At 33.2% G+C, this 22995-nt stretch overlaps 1 long non-coding RNA gene across 1 annotated transcript; it reads right to left on the reverse strand.

Annotated features, from left to right (window-relative positions):
* Window positions 1-21697: 21697 nt before the first annotated feature.
* LOC148170734 (uncharacterized) lies at window positions 21698-22676 on the reverse strand. The gene is made up of 2 exons (XR_015770424.1): window positions 21908-22676; window positions 21698-21848 (listed from the first exon to the last, which is right to left on the reverse strand). It is a non-coding gene; the product is annotated as an uncharacterized LOC148170734 (long non-coding RNA).
* Between the last annotated feature and the right edge of the window lie 319 nt (window positions 22677-22995).

The following is a 22995-nucleotide window of genomic DNA, read 5'->3' on the forward strand; positions in this document are numbered from 1 at the left end:
CGAAGCACTCAAAGAGAATGTAAGTCCAAATGAATTAAAATATTGCATAGAAACAAAGAGCACTGTTTTAAATGAGGTTTTGAATTTTTGTTACAACTTGCCTATAAATTAATTACCCATAAATAAATTAATAATAATTTAATAAAGAGAATAAAACCATTGTTCAGTGTCAAAAAAAATTCTTCAGGATCAATTTAAGAAAAAAATTCCACTCATAGTTTACCAACCGAAACCAGGCTACGGAAATTTCGGCATTGATGAAGATTTAATCAACAGATTTTACATTATCATTCAGATTATATCTAGTGGTTTTGCTATAATTAAAGAGGAATTCAAAATTTCTTGTATAGACAAATTAAAAAATCCATGTCTTCAATTTTTCGAGATATGATAGATTGAAGACCACCCAATTACCCCCTTTTAAGGTGGTGCGCTACTTTCCGGACAGCCTGTATGTAGATTGGGTAATGAATTTGCAGCGTCAGGGTGCGACTTGTTTTTCTCCTCCATTAAAGAGATAAAAGACATTAAAACAACAAATTTCAAAAATTGTGTCCAAGCTTCGAGGCTTTCTACATTAGTTTATGCAGTTACGATGATTTTGTAGGGTGATTTTCTGTGCTGCCCTTTGTAATTGGGCTTACTTCCTGTAAAGGGAAGAACATGAAGGGGTTCTAATGGGACTCCCACAAAAAAAGGGGCAAAATGTCCTAAGAAATTTCAGAACTCGTCAATTGAAAATTCAGTGACATTTCATGATTTTTCCTGGCAAATTTTCAGACTTATTTTCATAGGTATCAATTTCGTTCAAAAACTCATCTGTTTGTAATACAATTTTACAACGATTGACTGAAACAAAAAAATAAATAAAAAAAAATTCCGCAAGTTACAATTGGTTAAAAAGTTTATGGTGATAATCAACTTTAACAAGTTTTTAAATCACATTTCCTTGTGCCGAAAACGAAATTTTTGCACCAAAACGCTGTCTGATGCATTATAAATAGTTTCCAATTTCAAAAGATGGAGATAAATTGTTCTGCGCAAGTTTAAATCAATGATATTCATCATCATGCTCAAAAGAGAACATAACCTCAAATAAGAAATATTACAGATGTCAAGAACGTCACTAATGTCAGCGATTATTAACAGACCGAACCCAGGAATGTCCAAAATTGGGTGTGAGAAATTATTTTTTTCATAGCCGACTATGATTTTGTATCTTTTGGAAATATTGAGGTTGTTTTTTGTCTTTTTCTCGGCAACGTGACTTGCCAAACGGTTGATTTTTAGCACACGCGTATAAGTATCGATGTTTTTTAACTTTAACTAATTGAAATTTAAAATAAGACAAGTAAAATTTACATTTTTAAGACAAGGATGACGCTGGCAATGTCACATCATCCTTACCTATTCAAGAAATTATATTTGAAATTTTAGAGAAATCCATTCATAAATAACAAAGATATTGAACCCGAGAGTCTTAGATGGGCCACCTGTATATATCATGGCGGCGATGGCAGTGATGGCGGCGGCGGTTATAGCCGCGGAGGGGCTAATAGAGGAAGAGGGAGACGAAAGTAGAGCCCTCCCACCACGCCTTCAAAAAATTATGTATGTTTTTCTTTTATAGAAAACAAATTGCAAAAACAAAGAAGCGAGCTGCAAAAGCCGCGGCCCAAGCCGCTTCGACATCTGCAGCCCCTCCCGTGATAGCCCCTCTTCCAACCCCCGTCGTTGCTGGCCCAATATCAAAACCAAGCACGAAAGAAATTATCATCATTCATAAGACCATAAATAAAATTTTAAAAAAATATCTTTTTTTTGCCCTATTCATGTACATTTTTTAAATATCGCATTTTTTGTCAGCAGTAAAAGTGTGACTATGTAAATCTGAAAAAATTTCGTTATATTTATGTTGATGAAGCATAGAGCGTCCTAAAACTATTATTAAAAATAACGAAAATTTCAGTTCAATATATACCCAACAAAATAAAAAAACAATACAATAACACTATCAATGCAACGAGATATCAAGAAGAAATTTTAGATGTGTTTATTCCGCAGTTACATGATGATGAACTCAATGCTGGTTATTTTCAACAAGACGGAGCTACAGCTCATGCTGCAGGAACAAGCCTTAATCATTTGCAGCAATATTTTGATAACCGAATAATAAGCAGAGGAACAGATATTCCATGGCCATCACGTTCACCAGATCTTACTCCACTGGATTTCTCTATATTTGGATATTTGAAAGATAGAGTTTTTCAGCGCAGGATGTTTCCATCTGGATGAATTGATGCAAGAAATTCGAATCCAATGTGATACGATTGATCAACAGATGCTTCAAAACATTTTTGAAAATAAAAAGAAAAGGGTTCGAGCATGTTTGCAGCAAAATGGAAGACATTTCCAAATGTTTTTATGAAATCAGAATGTGATGTTTTTTAAATAAATGTTTAATTATTACCTAGTTCAGTTTTCACTATTTCATTTTACATGTTAAATGTGAACCCAACGGGTCTTTGGAAAAAATGAACAATTGTCAATGTGACAGCCGCTCAAAATGTAGCATGTGTAATAATTTTTGAAGCGGCAAAATTTAATTAAAATCATTCTGACAGTTAAGTCATGACCAACTTGATGGACAAACATTTATAGACACCCTGTACAAAGTGTTTATAAATGTTTCTAGCATCAAAGGTGGCTCTGAAACGTCTAAGAAATGTGCCGCTTATTACAAATGTGGGTTTCGATTTGTCAACTGACATTTGTAGTTAACCTCAAACATGAAGCAAAGTAAGTTTTGAGAAATAAACTGTTCCAGTTGTAGTTTAAAACCTGAAAATCGAAAACTTGGGCACAAAACCTTAACTAAAACGTCATTGAAGTAACATTATAAATAATTTTCCTCATAGTTATCCTCCAAAGAAAATTTATTGGATCAATTCTTGGTGTTGACAAATTATCAAAATTACAATTTATTCCCAAACACCAAATTTCATCATCATCAGAGCGATGGTGTTTGGGAATAAATTGTAATTCTGAAAGTTATATTCACTATGAAAACAAAGCGGCAAAATAGTGTACGACAGGAATTCCAAAGCGACGCTTGATGTTAGGAACATTTATAAACACCTTGTATGTTAACAAAGATATCAATGTTGTTGATTTTTGGTCTTCCAATGTCGTCTCGTTGAAACATCATCGCGCAATGTGGACCGCAAAAAAAAACAAATCTAAAAATTAGACTTGCTAATAATTTCAACTATAAAAAATTTGTAAAATTCTCTCAAGACAATTTGTACTCAATTCCTTCACTTGTACATCTCGTTCAATCTCTGAGCATCAAGCTTTTCTATGACTCTAATATAATTTCTTCTTAAACTTGACTTTTGAAATGAAAAGTTAATATTCCTGTATGTAAAAGGTAATTGTTCATTTTTTCTTCAAATAAATCCAATTTTCTCCAACAAATCTCGTACTGACGCCAACTGGTTGAACAACGCAAATTCGATAATCGATCATGTAGTTCGACGAAGGCAGCAGCACACTGTTAATTATCTCGATGAGAGCACCAAAAAGACATCAACTTCATTTGGGGTTCTTCAAACTGCTTCTGAACCCTTAAGACAATTGAACGAGATATGGTTCCAGTTAGATGGTGCTCCACCTCACAATGCGGGTCCAGTTAAACGTTGGTTGAATGCTGACTTCCCAAATCGGTGGATAGGAAGAAACGGACCCGTCTTATGGCCACCCCGATCGCCGGTCCTGAACCCCTTAGATTTTTTCTATTGGGGCCAAATCAAAAATTTGGTCTATCAAACACCAGTTGCAAATTTAAACATGTGAAACGACAGAATTCATGCCGCCAGAGCAGAAGGTAATGCTAATATGTTAGCCCGGACCCAAAACAATGTTGACGCAATAAAGGGCGCAATCATGCTTAGATGCTGAAGGGAGGAATTTCGAACATCTTCTTTAAAGTTAATATTTTTAGTTTTACTTGTTAATAAATAATACTCCTAACATATGTATTGCTTGCGTTACAATTTATAATTTTTAATGAATTGTCTGCGGCAACTTCAACCCAGTATTTACTGATTTCAGTAGTTAGTAAAAAAAACTGCTAACGTTAAACGAGAAGAAAGTGGTAACATTTTTTGGATCAAGTCTTATCAAAACCACAATTAATTCCCATTCGTCAAAAACTGCAAACGCGCGTTTAAACTAAAAGTTAATTATTGCGCGGATGATGGGTAGCATTGCTGGCAAAACGCGTCTCAGCAATATTTAACGAAGTATCTAGGAATTAATAGTAATTTTGATAAAAGCAAATATTGAACAACCATGAACACAACACTGACAAGTTAATTAAAAATCGTGCTTCTGGACGCTTTTCCATGATGCACTTTTTCGAGAGTCGTCTGTGGAGGAATTGAAAAGCAAGATACGATATGAAAATCAACCACAGACTACAAAGTGCAAAAAAGTGCATTATTATGCGAATAGCAGATGATTTATAATTGAAACGGAAGTCATCAAACATACATAGAGGAAGAAAAACATGGATTTTGACAAAGAGAGAAAAGAGCAAGATTCAAGTGAACGAAATATCCTAGTCAATAAAAATCCAAGGTGTACCTAACTAAATTGAATGAAATGGAAAAATGTTCAAAGCATTGAAAAAATATAAATGGAAGCAGCAAAAAATTACATTAAAAGGGGACAATTAGATTGTTGAGAACACCAAAAGAATATGAAGCTCAAAACTGGTTAACAAAATATGGACAGCCCTGACGACAAGTAAGAAAAGAAAGAGGAACACGCTAGGAAACCCGTGGCATTGTAGCAAATAAGATTATGTTTAAGATTTGAACAGAGGCAAAAAGGTTGACAATAAGTAGAAAGGAGTAAAAGAGGATCGTGGCAGTCCGAAAGAAGACTGCCCTCTTTTTTTACACTCTGACGAGGAACAAAATCAAATTGATGTAAATAGTTGCAAATACATCTTAAAAGACACCTACTGCATTTTCTTCTTCAGAAGTCTGGGTCTAATGTGAAGTTTTCTATGTTCTTACAATTAGTCTAGGCTGTTTGAATTAGCTTCTCCATTTTGCCAGATTTCAGGTGTCAGACTAGAAAAGGGTTAGTCACACGTTGGTAATTCTGATTTTGTCATTGGTGTTTGACCTTAAACCTATTGTAAACTATTTAATTGTGGAGCTATAAACAAAATTTTACCGCATTCATATTGTGGGAGTCTCCATTTGATGTAGAAGAGCTTCGGCCTATTAAGGAATGAAAGTTTCAACAATAAAAGACAGCAAAACGAAATTAAACTAGTGATGAAAGAACTTTGTCACAAAATTTAGCAACATACAAGAGAAATAACGTCTAAAACCTTTAAATTCACAAAACTTTGCATTCAAAGTTCTTTATTGACATTAGCTATGACAATTTGGATGTGCCATTTGAAATTCGAGTAACCATCTACGTCATGATCCCTGATTGGTTTCATCATGACGAGAGAGACAATACTGCATAAGCATATCAGCGATAGGAATCAATGCATTAGGTAGAGACGGAAATAAAAATTCTTGTTGCACATGTTTTGTGTAACGTATGTCCAAATTTCCATATGGTAACCGGATCTATTATTTTCCAAATTTCTGGTATTTTCTCTATTTTCAATTTTCAGGTCCAACATGCAATGTTGCCAAATTAATTGTTTTAAAAAATCGATTATCGCAAAGGCTAAAAGCCAAAAAAAAAATTAACTTTTTTTTTTAGATTTCATCAAGGTATGTCCTATGGAGCATATCCGCCATTTGAGATACACCCTGTATATATACAGGCTGTCTCAAAATTCGCAAATTCCGATTTCAGAGCGTTGTAGAGAAGCACTTCAATAGTTCAAAAATGAAAAAAAAAATAAAGATTTTGGACTTCCCCACAAAGATACATTGATCTGAATGTGCACTCTTTCAACTGCATTTTCTTTAAATGCAGGGTAAAAATTCCAGTGTTTATTGTTATTTATGGTGTAAATACGTGGGTCTTGCTCTGGATGCAGGCAACTATAAATTTTGTCAAAATCTGTCACCCCGCTAAAAATTTGATTCAAACGATGGATTTTTATTCAAATAATGAATCCACAGACATGTATTTGGTTTTGGAGGCATCAGATAACAGACCTGTGGTCTACTCGCCTATGCTATGAGCGATAGCCCATTCGACTGCGTCATCCAACTCCAGGAGTCTTTTGTCGCTGGACGCGCAAGCATTATAATGATTCCACACATGGAAAAGCAGATTCTTGCTGCTTACCGCAACGATCCAAAAATTAGCACATTTGGGTCGTCAGTTAGATGTGCATCTTTCTTTAGTGGGCAACCTGCCTAAAAGTGGCAAAATTGACATTACTTCACAATATCAGTTATGAGGTTTCGAACGTATCTAAGCAATACAAATAGAAATCATAAGAAAGGTTAGGATGTGAGTTTTGCAATGTTGTCGCATTGCACAAAATTAAAGTGCTTACATCTTCTCGGAAAAATTTTTTTTTAGGTATTTACGGGCACTACTGGGTTCCCCCTACCGCGCTCTTAATTCGCTAATTTTGAGACACCCTGTATATACAGCCGCGGAAAAAAATCTTAGACGTCAATGTCATTTAATTGTCGCATGGTGTAAAACCCAACTTAGAATTTGTAACCTTACTTTTTTGTATTGTCAATTTTGGGTTGTAATTTTTTAATTTCAAAATTTTCGGTGTTTTCAATATTGCAAGGAGCTGACTGTAGATCATACCGCTCGGTACTAAATACTATTCTAAATTTATTCGTTTCAGTCTTGATAATTCTTATTGTCAACTTGTCAAGACTTTGATGTTTTAAACGTCAGTAATGGCAATGACAGTAAAGCACAGGCTACACTCAAATTTTTGAAACGTCAGAAAAATGACGTCTAAGATTTTGTGTCCCCGGTTGTATATATACAGTATGTCCCTGGATTGAGTTCACAAGAGGAAAAAAAACGTTATTTTTCATTTTACAAAAAAATGACAAAGGAATAATATTTTTTGCTTAATTTAAAATAAATAAATCTTTAATTAAAACTTTAATATTATCAAGCTGTGTTCTTAAAATCGAAAAAAACAAAAAATAACGAAAAACTTTTTTATTTTTAAATTTGCAAAAAATGTCAAAGAAATGAAATTTGTTCCTTAACTCAAACCAATTTCCACTATTTAAATGACCCATTACCTGTTTTAGCACATAGTTCAATTCTAACTCGTAATTCTTTAAGACTGTTTCGAATTTTCTCAATTACTGTTAAGGAGGCAATTGCATTTTTTTCCAATTTTTTAATACTTACACATTATTGGTTAAATTTTTCTTTAATCTTTAACTCATTATTTGATATTGTGAATCCATAGCCTGCTATTATTTAAATGCGATTAGAAAATTTAATAAATAAAAATAATGAAAAAAATTAATTTTAACAGTACAAACTTATAATTTTGAAATTTTAATTGCAGATTTATCTGTTTTGAAATAAGCAAAAAATGTTATTCCTTTGTAATTTTTTTGAAGAATGGAAAATAAACTATTTTTCCCTCTTGTGAACTCAATCCGGGGACATACTGTAGATATGTATATATAAGTACATATATATATATACAGGGTCCGACAACACTTGTGTCCACCCCAAAAATCGTCTTTAATTTTAAAGTTACAATTTTGATTTGAAAATTTGCATACGCTCATAGATGACAAAGCTCTAGAAGCTGACGCAAAAATCTGTTTTTTATCACGGTTTGGTTGGCGTTGCGACGCCTAAGAAGTATAATTTTCAGCGATTTTTGACTTTTTTCTCAAATTTTGAAGACAATTTGCATAGAATCTAAAATAACAACTGATATATTTTTAACACATTTACAGGGTGATTTTTTTAAAACGGCAGGCGTTGTAGAATTTTTATTTATGAACCGATTTCAAAAATTTCAAAAACTAATTAAATGGTTTTTAATTTACTATAAACTGATGATATTAAATTTTTTTTAAATGTCTTAATATCTTTTGGGCGATACTCAACTTTCTTATTTTAAATTGGAACCCATTTTTTTTCATAATTTGGAAGATATTAAATTTCTTGATTCAGTAATGTGTAATATGTTCTACTTTTAACAAAAAATATTTTTTAAAAAATTATCAAAATTGAAAAAAAATCAACAAAAGTTAATAAAATCTAGGTGCATGGTGTCAAATAAAAGAATGCCGTTATTGTAATGTCAAAAAGCAGCAAATAACAGAAAGGATCGGCATTTTTTTTTTGAAATTATTAATAACAAAAAAAAATAATAATTACAAATCACAAAAAAAACAACTGCCTAATTTAATTAAAATACTGTTGAAACGCCATCCCCTTTTTTCATTGCACAATTGACACCTACGAGAAATGCATTGTGCATTGTAAGGTGTAGCTCCATCTTGTTGAAAAAAAACTTGTTCTTTATGTTATTTGCTGCTTTTTGACATTACAATAACAATATTGTGTTATTTGATATCTTCTAAATTATGAAAAAAAAAATTGGGTGTCAATTTAAAATAAGAAAGATGAGTATCGCCCAAAAGATACTAAGACATTTAGAAAAATTTTAAAATCATCAGTTTATAGGAAATTAAAAACCATTTAATTTGTTGTTTAAATCGGTTCATAAATAAAAATTCTACAACGCCTGCCGTTTTTAAAAAATCACCCTGTATATTGAAAAAAATTAAATTAAGGGTTAATATCACAAACCCTCACAATTAACTAAAAATTGCACGTTTAAAGCGTTGCGAGACGCCAAAACTATTAGTGATAAAAAACAAATTTTTGCGTCAGCTTCTAGAGCTTTGTCAACTGTGAGCGTATGCAAATTTTCAAAATTTTATGTTTAAAATTAAAGACGATGTTGAGGGTGAACACAAGTGTTGCCGGACCCTGTATAATAAATATAATATAATAGTATAATAAATATATATATATATATATATATAAATTCGCATCAAAGTAGGCGGTCCAAACCAATTTAATAAAAATTTGCATAGATTTTTCATATACAGGGTCCGGCAACACTTGTGTCTACCCCCAAAATCGTCTTTAAATTTAAAGATAAAATTTTGAAAATTTGCATACGCTCATAGTTGACAAAGCTCTAGAAGCTTACGCAATAATTTGTTTTTTTTCACGGTTTGGTTGGCGTCGAGACGCCTAAAAAGTATAATTTTTAGCGATTTTTGAGTTTTTGCGGAAATATTCGCGAATTCATTTTTTTTTCAACATAACTGTGATACAAATATCTGAGTTTATACTTTGAATCTAATGCAAATTGTGTAGAAAATTTGCGAAAAAAACGCTGTTTTATCAAGTTAGTTTTCAAAATTCTGACGGCGCAGCGGGAAACTACGTTGACACCAAAATTTCACAAGTCACTTCATTCGCTCTTATAAAGGTTAATTTTGATTAACACGGACATGTTGTACTTTATGGACACCAGAAATCGTTAATTAACATCGACAAAGCGACAATTTCACCAATTAAGACTTCTGTTACAATCTAAAGCGAGCCAAAGGATAGATGTCATTTGTGACACAAGATGTTGACAGATGGGTGTAAACGTAGTTCCCAATTTTGACGTAATGAAATTGGAAACTAACTTGATAAAACAGCATTTTTTTTTCAAATTTTGAAGACAATTTGCATTGAATCTAAAATAACAGCTGAGATATTTTTAACACATTTATAATGAAAAAAAATAAATTAGGGGTTGATATCACAAACCCTCACAATTAACTAAAAATTACATTTTTAAGGCGTCGCGACGCCAAAACTATTAGTGATAAAAAACAAATTTTTGCGTCAGGTTCTAGAGCTTTGTCAACTGTGAGCGTATGCAAATTTTCAAAATTTTATCTTTAAAATTAAAGACGATTTTGGGGGTGGACACAAGTGTTGCCGGATCCTGTATATATATATAATTTTTATTAAATTGGTTTGGACCGCCTACTTTGTAGCGAATATTTACACTCACAAAAATTCGTGCTTTTTCACTAATTTTGAATGAATTGTACTTGAGCCGTGTAATGACTTTTATTTTGAAAACAAAAAGCTTTAATATTTGCAATGTACTCATAACTCATAATTGTGTCTAATATTGTAGTGAAGTAACAAATTATTATTACAGACATCACTTTAAAAAATTCAAAATTCGTGCCAAAATGTTCGACAGGTGTTGTTAGAAACCAGGAAAATTAAAAAAGGGAACCATTTTGTATAAGTAAAAGAAAGTAATGTACGGATTCGCTATTTTGTTTGTTTAAGCACAATTAAAATACAACAAACTCATTGTAAATAACAAAGTTTATAGTGCTGCTATACAGCTGCTTCTGTAGACGACCAATTAAAAAAAATGTTCAAGACTAACTGCAAGACGACGACGACGACGACAAACGCTATGGACATGGAAAAGAGTTAGGAAGTATGGAAAACCATAACGGAAACAAACAAAAGAGCAAAAAGAAAGTAATGAATTTTATGAAAGACTAACAGAAATAAAGGCTAACATTCCAAAATATGACGTAAAAGTTCTCCTAGGTGACATGAATGCTGAAATAGGAAGAGAAATAGAACATAAAAATGTCACAGGAGGGAAAAGCCTGCATGAGCACAGTAACGACAATGGGAAAAAACTGATAGAATATGCTGAAGAAAACAGGATGAAGATAAAGTATACAAAAAGAAACAGAAAAGAAAGAAGACGACACAATGTAGAGTTACTATAAGAAGAAAAAACAGCACAACTATTTGAAGCAGAAATAAGTTTGAAACAAAAAGAAGCAGATGTCACACAAAAATCAATAAACGAAGAGTGGAACTCAATCGAAACAGCGATCATAGAAGCTGCAAATCGCTACCTAGAAACCCCAACATATAGCAAAACAAAAAAATATTGGTTGATGAAGAATGTCGGGAAGCTTTGACTGCAAGAAACTTAGCAAACATGGAAAAAACTGGGGAAAAAAAAGAATATTTGAAGAAAAAAGAAGACGAGCAAAACAAATATGTAGACTGAAGAAAAGAATGCACTTAGAAACACAATGTCGAACGAATGAAAACCACTACAAAAACAAAGAAATACGAAACATGTACCAAAAATGTCAAAAAAACGAAAAGAGATTAACGTGCTGCAGAAGTAAAGAAGGAAAATTACTTGAAGAAGAGACAGAGGTACTAAAACGATGGGCTCAATATTTCAACGACCTACTAAGCGAAGAGAAACAAGAACAAACAACAACAAATGAAAAAGTCATGACAAATATAGACAAAGAAAAAGAGCACCGAAGAAACAACAGGGCAAAGTTTGGACTAAGGATGAACGAACAGGAGACGAATTATATGGAGATGGGAATAAGCACTGCAGAGACCGAGAAGTACATCGAACTAAAAACGGAGAAGAATGAATATGAAATTGAAAAAGTAGGGGAATTTGTGTACCTTTGAGCAAAATTAACAAGTAAAGCAGAAGAAGGGAAGAAAATTGAAAACAGGATACTGAAGGGAAGTAGAGCAGCAGGATCACTAACATCCCTGCTGCAGCCCGAAACTCCTCCAAAAAACATCTAAATGAGAGAATGCTTGAGATTGAGGGTATAATTATTATTAACCAAGGTAGAGAAGACACTCTTCAAGCCGAGCTATTTTATGACCCGTATCGAGCTAGAAATTGTCTTTTCTACCGTGGTTAATATGGCATTTTTTCACTACTAGCACGCTGTTGTAATTTCATTGTAAATAAGAAGTGATCAAAAAGTTTTCAGATGAGGTTTAATTCTAAAACTTCAAACTTGTCAAATTAGATTAGATTGGGTTTTTTGAAAGTTTTGACAATGCCATTGAGTTTAACATTGTTAGTACAGAATGATGTTAATTATAGAAGGAAAAAATTGTTCCATCGCCTGCCCTAATCTTAAAACTTTTTGATCACCCGTTACAAGTTTTCTAACCTAATTTGTGTGGTGCACTTGGCAAATCTGTCAAAATTTGAACTGGCATTAGTAACTGTCAAATGATCAGTTAAGAATAATGTAATCGTCCTTATTAGTTTTGACTTTCAGTTCGTTTCCGTTCTTTGAGAATTTTTGCTCATTAGCCAGACAAATGGCTCAAAAGCCAGGCGATCTAGGGGGTAATTTTCCAATGCGAAATAATAGATCAAACTTATCTGCTCTATCAGTGCCAAGGGCCTGAAGGGAAAACTGGTGGATTACAGAAAAATGACTTCTTATTCTCCAAAACTTGACAAACACGACCAATGTGAAGAGATGTTTAGATGAGACAAGCTCAAGCATAAAAGTTCACAGCAACTTTAGCTTACTACTTTACTTTTGAGTCTTTAACTACCAACGACGTTTGGACCTCACGTTCAAGATAAACATGTGTCTGCTCGCATGTAATAAAACAACGAAAACACACAAGGCTTTTTCTTGGCCAGGAAGCTGTTTGTGAGTGTCCTGAAGGCGTCTTTGTCCACTCGAACAATGAAAATTCTTTTTGTTGGACTTGTTAAACGCAAACACATAAAATCCTTATGACTGTGCTAAAAAACACAGATAGCCTTTTGGCCTGGATTCATGTCTGGTTCGTGCTTCAAAATCAAATATAACTAATATACAGGGTGGGCCAACGAAAACGAAACAGAGGTGTTTTGAGACACTTACGGGTGGAATTTCAAAAAACCCTGAGACAGGTCAATTTTAGTTGTGAGGGGGACACACAACACACGTATTTACAACTTTTTGCAGTCAACTCTCTATGAGGGGTGAAATTAACCCCTTTTATTTTTAAAGATAGGTATAGGACATGGCACTTTTTTTGAAAGGTCCATTAAAGACCTTTACAGTGATATAATTTTTTTTTTATTTCTAAGCCCTATAAAAAAATTTTTGAAAACGAAACTGAGACGTTTTGAATCACTTACTGGTAGAATTTCCAAAAAAGCTGAGACAGGTCAATTTTAGTTGTAAAGGAAACACACAACACACGTATTTACAACATTTTGCAGTCAACTCTCTATGAGGGGTGAGATCAACCCCTTTAATTTTTAAAGATAGGTATAGGACATAGCACTTTTTTTGAAAGGCCCATTGAAGACCTTTACAGTGATATAATTTTTTTTTGTCCTTTTTGTTAGAATGTATTTTTTAACTTTGGGGTGATTTCCACCCTGTTGATAGGGTTGTTCTAAAAAATACAAAATTGCTATTGTTTTTGAAATCAAATGTACGTATTTTAGTGCTATACATGCTTGGTTATGTTGATAGATATGTACGTAAATTCATCGCAACTGTTTAGTTCTAATATTTTTTTATAGGGGTTAGATATAAAAAAAATAATTATATCATTGTAAAGGTCTCCAATGGGTCTTCAAAAAAGTGCCATGTCCTGTACCTATCATTAAAAATTAAACGGGTCAATTTCACCCCTTAGAGGGAGTTGACTTCAAAAAGTTGTAATTACGTGTGTTGTGTGTCCCCCTCACATCTAAAATTGACCTGTCTCAGTGTTTTTCGAAATTCCACCAGTAAGTGCCTTAAAACGCCCTAGTTTCGTTTTCAAATATTTTTTTATAGGGCTTAGAAATAAAAAAAATATTAATATTACTGTAAAAGTCCTCATTGGGCCTTTCAAAAAAAGCGCCATGTCCTATACCTATCTTTAAAAATTAAAGGGGTTAATTTCACCCCTCAAAGGCAGTTGACTGCAAAAAGTTGAAAATACGTGTGTTGTGTGTCCCCCTCACAACTAAAATTGACCTGTCTCAGCGTTTTTTGAAATTCCACCAGTAAGTGCCTCAAAATGCCTCTGTTTCGTTTTCGTTGGCCCACCCTGTATAAGTAGCAGAGGTAGACTCATTCAGCTAGAAACAATCCAGAAATAACTCAAACTAATCCAAATGTTATCCTATTCGAAGAATATCTGGTGATTTATCTAATGCTTTGAGGAAACTTATCAAAAATCCAATTTATTCCCAAACACCAAATGTCGTCAAAAAATGCTCATCATAATGCTCATTGCATCATCAGAGCAATAATTTAAAAAAAAAAAGAGTTTAAATTAGGACCATAGCACCATTATTTTTTTAATTTGGGCAAAATGTCCAAAAATATGTAAATTAAACCAAAAACTTGTAATTTTTGACATTTCGGAAGTTCCAGACTTGAAACATTGATGGCGCCACTTTTGACTCAAAATAAGCGCTAAAATACCTGACACACAGATGGCGCCAGCCAGTCCTATAAAAAAGCTACTTACAACGTTAAGATACTTTGCAGGCAGCTTTCTAATTGTTGCTGGTGATTTTACAAATGTCCATAAAACCACTGCTGGTAGAGTTATTTTTAGGGTGAGTGGTAAAAAGAGGTTTGATAATTTAAATATAACTTTAAGGTAACACGAGCAATTATTGCAAGTTTAAGAGAGCGGCACATTAGATTTCCAGAGAGCAAAATTGAAAAGCTGTCAGTGCAAAGACGGTTCTACAGTATTGCATTCCAAGGACTGTTGGTGCGTTGGATTGCACAAATGTCAAAATCAAATGTCCAGGTACAAGGTGTTTATAAATGTTTCTAGCATCAAGGGTGGCTATGAAATGTCAAATAAATTTGCCGCTCTTTACAAATGTAAGTTTAGATTTTTCAACTGACATTTGTAGTTAACCTCAATCATTGAACAAAGTTAGTTTTGAAAACAAACTGTTCAAGTTATGGTTTCAAGCCTGGCAAATCTAAAATTTTGACACAAAACCGTAAATGAAACGTCGTAGACGTAAGTGACATTTGAAATAATTTGGAATTCCAAAGCCCCCCTTGATGCTAGAAACATTTATAAACACCTTGTATATAAATCTTTGTCAAAATTGTACATATTTGATGCAAGTTTCATTATTCCAAGTGATAAAAATACAGAAATTTATAGAAATCGCAAAAAAATCTTTTCGACGAACGTGCGAACAATTTGTATACAGGGTGTATCAAAAATGGCGGATATGCTCTTCAGTACGTTGCTGAGAATTATTTAGAGAACACGGGAAAAATAGTAAAAAAAATCTCTGCCTCATTTTCTTAATGTTATAGCATCTCAAAGGTAACCCATTCAAAAGGATGTAGCTTCTAGCATATGCATGCATGACTGTGGTAACTAGTTGTAATACGGTTAATTAATGTTCTTGTTTCCATTTATCCCAACCGCATTCAATTTTAACTTAAATTTATCAAGTTTTTAGTTTCTATTTTTGAATAAAAATCGATCAAATTACATTTGGCAACAGGGTGATTTTCACGTGCAAAAACAGAAAAGGAAGTAGATAGCTGATATCAAAATTGACCTGATTTGACATTTATAGTCAAAATGTCAAACTTGTCAAAATGTATGAAAACAGTGAGTACGCTGATATGTACCTCATTTCGGGAGAATGTGAAGGTAATGCTGCGGTAGCAACAAGGGTGTATGTAGAGCGACACCCGTCAACTAATACAATCCGAAGATTAGACGGCTGAGTGAGAGAAACATGGAGCCTTAACCCTCTAGGAATTAATGTCCATGATCGAGGGCGTCGGAGAACAACCCGAACACAGCAACTAGAAGAAGAGGTTCTTACAGTTGGTACATGAAAACCCAGCAATAAGTACCCGTGAAATTTCCACTCAACTGGATGTTAATCACACGTCGGTCAACAGAATCATTAAAGAAGAAAGGCTTCACCCTTACCATATCACAAGGGTCCAAGCATTGCTTCCTCAAGATTTTGCAAGACGGTCAAATCATTGTAATTGGCTTATGGCACGAATTGCCCAACATCCAAATTTTGCCGCAAATGTGTTATGGAGTGATGAGGCAACACAAGAAATGGTTATTTCAACCAGCAAATTCTCATTTTTACTCTTTAGAAAATCCCCATTTAGCTAGGCAGGTGGATCATCAACATCGTTTTAGTCCAAATGTTTGGACCGGGATTTTGGGTAACCATTTAATTGGACCTTTTATTATACCTAATCGTCTGAATGGGGAAAATTTTTACATTTTCTACACAACATAGAAAATTTTTTGGACGATATACCTCTTGGACAGTTGAACGAGGTGTGCTTTTAGTTAGATAGCGCTCCACCCCACAATGCGGTACCGCTTCGACGTTGGTTAGATGACAACTTTCCAAATCGGTGGATAGGGAGGAATGGCCACCCAGATCGCCGGACTTAAACCCCCTAGATTTTTTCTTTTGGAGCCACATAAAAAATTTGGTGTATCAAACACCAATTGATAATTTAAACGTTTTAATACAACAAATTTATGTAGCCGGAGCAGCATTTAATGCTAACATGTTAGCCAGGGTTCAAGAAAATGTGTCAAAAAGAGCAGAAGCATGTTTAGACGCTGAAGGCAGAAATTTTGAACACCTCCTTTAGAACCAATGTTTTTATTTTTTCTTAAATACAATTTTTGATTAATGATTACTTTTGGCTTGCCTTTATTTATGTTAAGAAAAATGTATTTTCAGCTCATTATTTCTTTGTAGACGAAAGGAAAGTGCAATTCCAAAACAACTTATGAAAAACACATTTTGTTAGAAGTTCAACAAGAATGAAAGAACGAATCACAGAACGAAAAACTCGAACATCCATTTTCTTGAAAAAAAATGGTAATGGAAAGTCAAAAAGCACTAGTTTATGGTAAAAATTAAAACATACAGAGAAAACAATTCTAAAGTACTTTAAAAAAATTGTAAACTGGCTGTCCTATATATAGGACACTGGGCGGTAATGGGTTAAGGAGGACTTCAATAAGTATTTTTCCTACGACCTTCCATCATCAGGAAGAAACCATAATTGTTGACAATAGTTCATTTCTTATCTATTCTAAAATTGTCTTGTCAGAAACGACCTAACCAATTCATTTTTACCACTATGCATGTTGTTTTACAGTGAATCGTCTAGATATTTAGGCCAAACATTCAAGAATTACATTTGTATTTCAAAATAACTGTCAATTTTGACAGGTCTGTGCGGATATATTCATATCACACTAGTGACTCTTACTTTCGTAAATTGATATTGATCACTATGTAAAATACGTCACTTTTATTCGTATAAAACCTCATGGTCGTAAAAAATAATATTTAGAAAAGATAAATGAATTATTGTCAAGACTTATGGTTTCTTCATGATGATGGAAGGTCGTAGGAAAAATAGTATACACAACTCGTCGGAAAGTGTCTTTCTTGCACTAGTGTAACATCTGCACTCGGCTGGCGCCTCGTGCGTCTATATTTACACTCGTGCGAAATTGCTCACTTTCCACACTTGTTATGTAAATATTTATTTCAGCTTCAGTCACAGAAGATGAGGTTCTAAACACATGTAAATGGGTCAAGTCAAATTGTGAAGAGAGAAATAGAGGTTGAGTTTCCATCAAATGTATAAGATATTCCAATAAATGGTTATATACAAAAAAAAATAGTTCTAAAATATTTGCTTGCTTTTCCCTTCATAATAAAATTGAATAGACTATGGTGAATTTAGTAATAACTTGATCCTACTTATACTTCTTATTCTTAATGAACTGGAAATAATTTGAAAGAAAATTTATTGGATCAATTCTTGGTGTTGACAAATTATTAAAATTACAATTTATTCCCAAACACCAAATTTTAACAAAAAATGCGGACGCGCGTTTCGATAGCAATGCTATCATCATCAGAGCGATGATTCAACTGATTAAATAATTTGTAAGTCCATTAGCCCTGTTGTAGTGGGTTTTCTGTTTCTTATTCCCTATGTTGGAAAAATGTAACGATAACAATATAATTTGTTATTTAAACCTGTGATTTAGACGTTTTTCTTTAAACTAGCATCTTTATAGACTTTGAAATCACCCTTATACTCAGAAAAGTGGTACAATTGCGTCCAAAAATAATGCACCATGGTATGAATATAATATGCACCCAACAATACATTTTACCCCTAGAACTTTTGGGTTGGTCTGCTTGAGATCTGAGCGGTCAGTTTTTGTACAGGGGTGCGTCAGACATCCAAATTTTATTTGCAACTTACTCGACAACTCTTGAAGATTGAGTTGAATAAACAACATGGTATGAAGAACATTGAAAGAAATTTTGAATCAATGTTTGTATTCTTAATCAATGACCCCGATCCCACTATAAGTTGATTGCAATTAAATTAATCACGCATTTAATTAAGTTTGATTGCTGAATTATTGATTATTCTAACGTTCACTTTTCTTCATACAATTCACTTTCATTGCTAAAAAAGTAAATTTTAGAACAATCGATCTTTAATTCTGATCAATAGAAAGGAACTAAGTATAGGCCGGTTTAACGCAATAATTTAATTGAAATATTTTATATATTTCAATTTTATATATTTATCATAATGTTAAATATTTCATTTCATTCTAAATTGTTAGAGTAACAGTATCACTTTAGCAGTAGATTGTATAAAGGCACATTTAACAATCCTAGTGCTGTTAAAAATTTGGCAACAAAATTAGTGTTGTTAAATGCGATTTTTCGCAATTTCTTAATTTTGCCAAGCTGTTTACATGTTTTACTGATTATGGCCAACTAGCATTTATAGTAAACATTTGAGATCGACTCAATTTAAAGACTTGACATACCTAAATAACAGGCTCAGCGGCAAGTCACATATTTTGAGATTTATTTAAACTAGACATTGTCACATAACCCTGACTGCAAAAATTATATTATTAAGCTTTGTTAATAAACTTGGAGTTTGATATTGAGAGTTCTTAAATATTGTTTTCTTGACAAATGAGAAAAAAATTATTGACGTTGAAATTCAAAAATCGTACTAAGCGCCATGATATTAATTATAAATAATGAGATATACCAATACAAATTAATCAATAATTTCTTTTCTTTTAGTTTAATAATTAACAATCAAAGATATTCAGTATGAATTTTATTAAAAAATCGTAAAAATAATAACTAATTTTTTAAAAGTTTATTTATAAAACTCTTTGTTGGCAGGTTTAAAAAATGGTCAAATCTGCAGAAGATTGTTATTTTGCTTGCATTTTTATTGGTTGTTCATAATTCAATTGTGCCAATGCTAGCGCACATTTACAATACACTTATAACACTTTTAACAATTATAATAAATTAAAACATGATAAGATAACTTTCACGTTGTGTCAAAATTTGAAGAGATTACTTGATGTAAAAATGTCTTTGTTGAAGGTTGACCATTGGCCAAAGTTTTAGAAACAACAAAAATATAGCACTTGACAAACACATCGCACATTCCACTTAATTTTTCTTCTTTTACCGGCATTGTCTTTCCGGTATTCGTTACATATTTCTTGCCTTGAAATTTTAATTTAATAAGAGATTGAAAGTTTTTTATATCAAATATGGGCAATATTATTTAGAATTATTTTATTACATCATTTAATTTTTCAAATTTTTGGCTCTTAGATCGGTTTCTATGTTAAGTCTGTATCTACTATAACTTATTTTATTAATTTTAAATATTTATTGTAAAACTGTTTGGATTTTTACAAAATTGACTATTTTAAAGACCTAAAACCTTTAAAAAAAACAGCAGAATTTACGCAAACACGGAAGCCAAAAAACGGACTATTGCATTTTTAAAAGGGAAATTTTTTGTTTACTCTTTTAATTTTCTTAGAAACAATTGGGAATTGTTTAGAAAACAAGTCACACGCCGAATGTCTTGTTTATATTGTTTACCTCGTATTGTACTTCAGCTGAGGTTTTAGGTTATTTTTTTTTTTATTATAGCTAACAAGACTTTTACTTCCAAATAAAAATTTAAATATCGAGAATTCAGGGCAATGAATGGATGAACGAAAAACATGTTCACTTTAAAAGAATAAATAGAGTTACACCGAGTTCAAGAATGTGATAATTTAAGTGTTAAACAATTAAGAACTCAATTTAAATATAAAAAAAATAAATAAAAATCAGTTTAACGAAAAATTATTACTGAAAATTTGTGTTACCAAGAACGAAGAAGTAATTAAGCTAGTTATATGTATCAGGTCTACTTTTATAATCGCAAACCAAATTTATCGCCGAGCGTTTTGAACATCAAAATTTGAAAGATTGAAATTGTTGGCTGGAAATTTTTTGCAGAAGACATGTCAATGTTTCAAAAAAATTGTATAAAACGGAAAATTGCGGAAAATCCGCATGCCGTCTTTGTAAATAATTACCAGCACCGATTTAGTATAAATCTTTGGGCTGGAATTCTTGGTGACTCTTTGGTAAATAACTAAATTGTATTATCTGTTGCTAACAAAAAAAATTTACAGATTGGACCTTTCGAATTTCCGCCTCGTTTGAATGGAAATATTTATTGTAATTTTTTACAAGAAAATTTACCAGACTTGTTAGATAATGTGCCGTTAGATACGTTAACAAATCACTGGTATCAGCAAGATGGAGCACCAATCCATTTCGCTCTTAATGTTAGGGAATTTTTAAATGAACAATATCCTAATCGATGGATAGGGCGCGGAGGTCCAATATCTTGGCCCGCCAGATCCCCGGACCTCACGCCTTTAGATTTTTTTTTGTGGAGTCACGTTAAAAACTGTGTTTACCGTGTACCAGTGGAAAATGTGGATATTTTGCGACACAGAATTCAACAGGCAATGGCTGAAATAACACCACAAATGTTGACAAATGCCAGGAACAATTTATTAAGAAGAGCAAGGCTTTGTATTGAAGTTGGTGGTGGTCACTTCGAACACTTGTTATAAAATGTAGTTAGTTTAGTTAGTTTAATTTAATTTCGATTCCTTTCTTTTGGTTTAGTTAAGTTTAGTTGCTTATAGGTTAAATGTCATTGTGACAGAACACACCAAAGTTGATCAAACAAGTTATGGATATTTTTTCTCAACAATTCGGATAAATGTTTCTAAGGAAACACACTTATTTTTTGAAAATACCTTTCGAGAAAGAGATTTGATTGGTTAAAGTAAAACCCTTTTTATTTGAATACTACACATTATTTTACCCCTTTTCTTGTGCAGTCCGTTTCAAATTTAACATCGGCATCCACTGTTAACGGGTCCTACGCGAGTTCTGGGATACCCTGTACCCTATAGATGTTTATGTTGAATGTGCAGTTGCTGCACGAAGCAAACGACACACCAGAAACTCCAGCAGTGTTTTCAGTTCTCACGGCGTTACTAATATTGTACGAATTGTTAGAATTGGATCTTACAAGTTCCGTGTCTGTCAAAGTGTCTGCTACTTCTATTTTGTTTTTTAAAGAATCTTGGGTATATCCCTCCGCTACTGCGGAAGATTTCCAACCACCATGTCTTTTAACGGCTAGAAAGTCAAGTCCCTTGTTTGCTAATAAAGTAGCACTGCTCCTACGAAAACAATGGCCAGTATATTGTTGAGGGTTTGAAAGTTCAAGATATTTGGCGATCAATGATGGAATTTTCCCAATGGTGTTTATACTAAAAGGTAAATTTATACATTTTCCTGCACGATAAGTTAGAAATAGTCTCCTGTTGTCAGTCACAATTTGTAGTCTTAATTTCACAAATTGCTTTATTATTTCGACCCATTCCCTTTTGGTTATGGCAAATTCCCGTTTAACCTTAGTTTTTGTTTCAGGAATAGAAACCAAAATTATGTCATCTTTAAAGATAACATCACCAATCATCATCTTACAAATTTCTTCTCGGCGGCAGGCTCCAGAAATTCCCATAATCAAAATCGTCTAAAGTATAAATGTTAAATTTTTGAATGTAAATTTCTGAATAAAGACAAACCACTCACTTTCATCAAAAAATATTCTTTGTTAGGGGCCTCTGTCAAAAATTTTGTAATATGTTCTCCTTCAAGTATTTGTGACTTTTTTGGAATGTGATGTTCCGTTTTCCTTTTAAGAAGGGCAAGCAATTTTAGATTGTAGCGTTTCAAAAATTTGCCGGTGAAGAAGGGCATAATCAATAATGAAATACTTTAGGAACTTCTTCAGATGCTTGGGTTTATAACATCACGGCGTTAACATCGAAGCCAGAGTAGAGCTATCATCTCAAAAACTGAAACGTTAGTTTTGTCAGTATGAGATAAATTTTTGGTTAATTACCGTTCATTCCGTTTATCTAGCCTTGTATCCGTGTTAGGAATTATTTTTCTATTGTGACCGCCTTGAGGCAGCGGATCAACCACGTGTTACCGCCTCAGAATTTCAGCTAGTGGAAGTGATAGAACTTTCCACCCGAACTTCACGTTGGGTTCGGTAATCCCGTTTCAACTTTCCTATCTTCTCTTATCTCTTCACAACGTTTATGTTTCGGTCCCATTCGAGTACAATGGTCTGAACTTCTTCTTCTTCTTCTTTTCTATCTCTATCTAAAATTTCATAATTTAATTATCTCCCGTTAGCGGCCATCTTTTAATATCGGTCCAGTCGCACTTTACAAGGTCTAACTTCAAACGTAAACAAGGTACCGGCTTGTCACCTGTCAGGTCATAGGTTAGCGTATCTTGGTACTTTCTTCGATTAGTGTTGGCGACAAGCGTCATGTGTGCGCATAACCGATTGTGACTTCCGGTGAATTCAAAATATAACACTTTTTCACTACGGCTTTAAGCGATTTATTTTACCGCCTTATAATATCGAGTACCGCGAGAGATTTCCGTGATGAGAAAGACATCATTGTGACTTTCGATATCGTACCACGAGGTGCGGAGAGTTATCCTAATTTCTACCGTCGATCCGCCAGTGGATATCGTTATAATCACATCGTATCGAATGGAAGTTTCTCTAGATTAGAGGTAATTATGGAATTTTTCGCAATACCCGTGTTAATTTTAAATTCCCGTTAGAAACTCCTTTGGGAGAGTCCCAATATTAGCCA

This window comes from Gnatocerus cornutus, chromosome 7, assembly GCF_029298725.1.
Source record: "Gnatocerus cornutus isolate USDA-ARS CGAHR chromosome 7, icGnaCorn1.1, whole genome shotgun sequence".
Lineage (NCBI taxonomy): Eukaryota > Metazoa > Arthropoda > Insecta > Coleoptera > Tenebrionidae > Gnatocerus > Gnatocerus cornutus.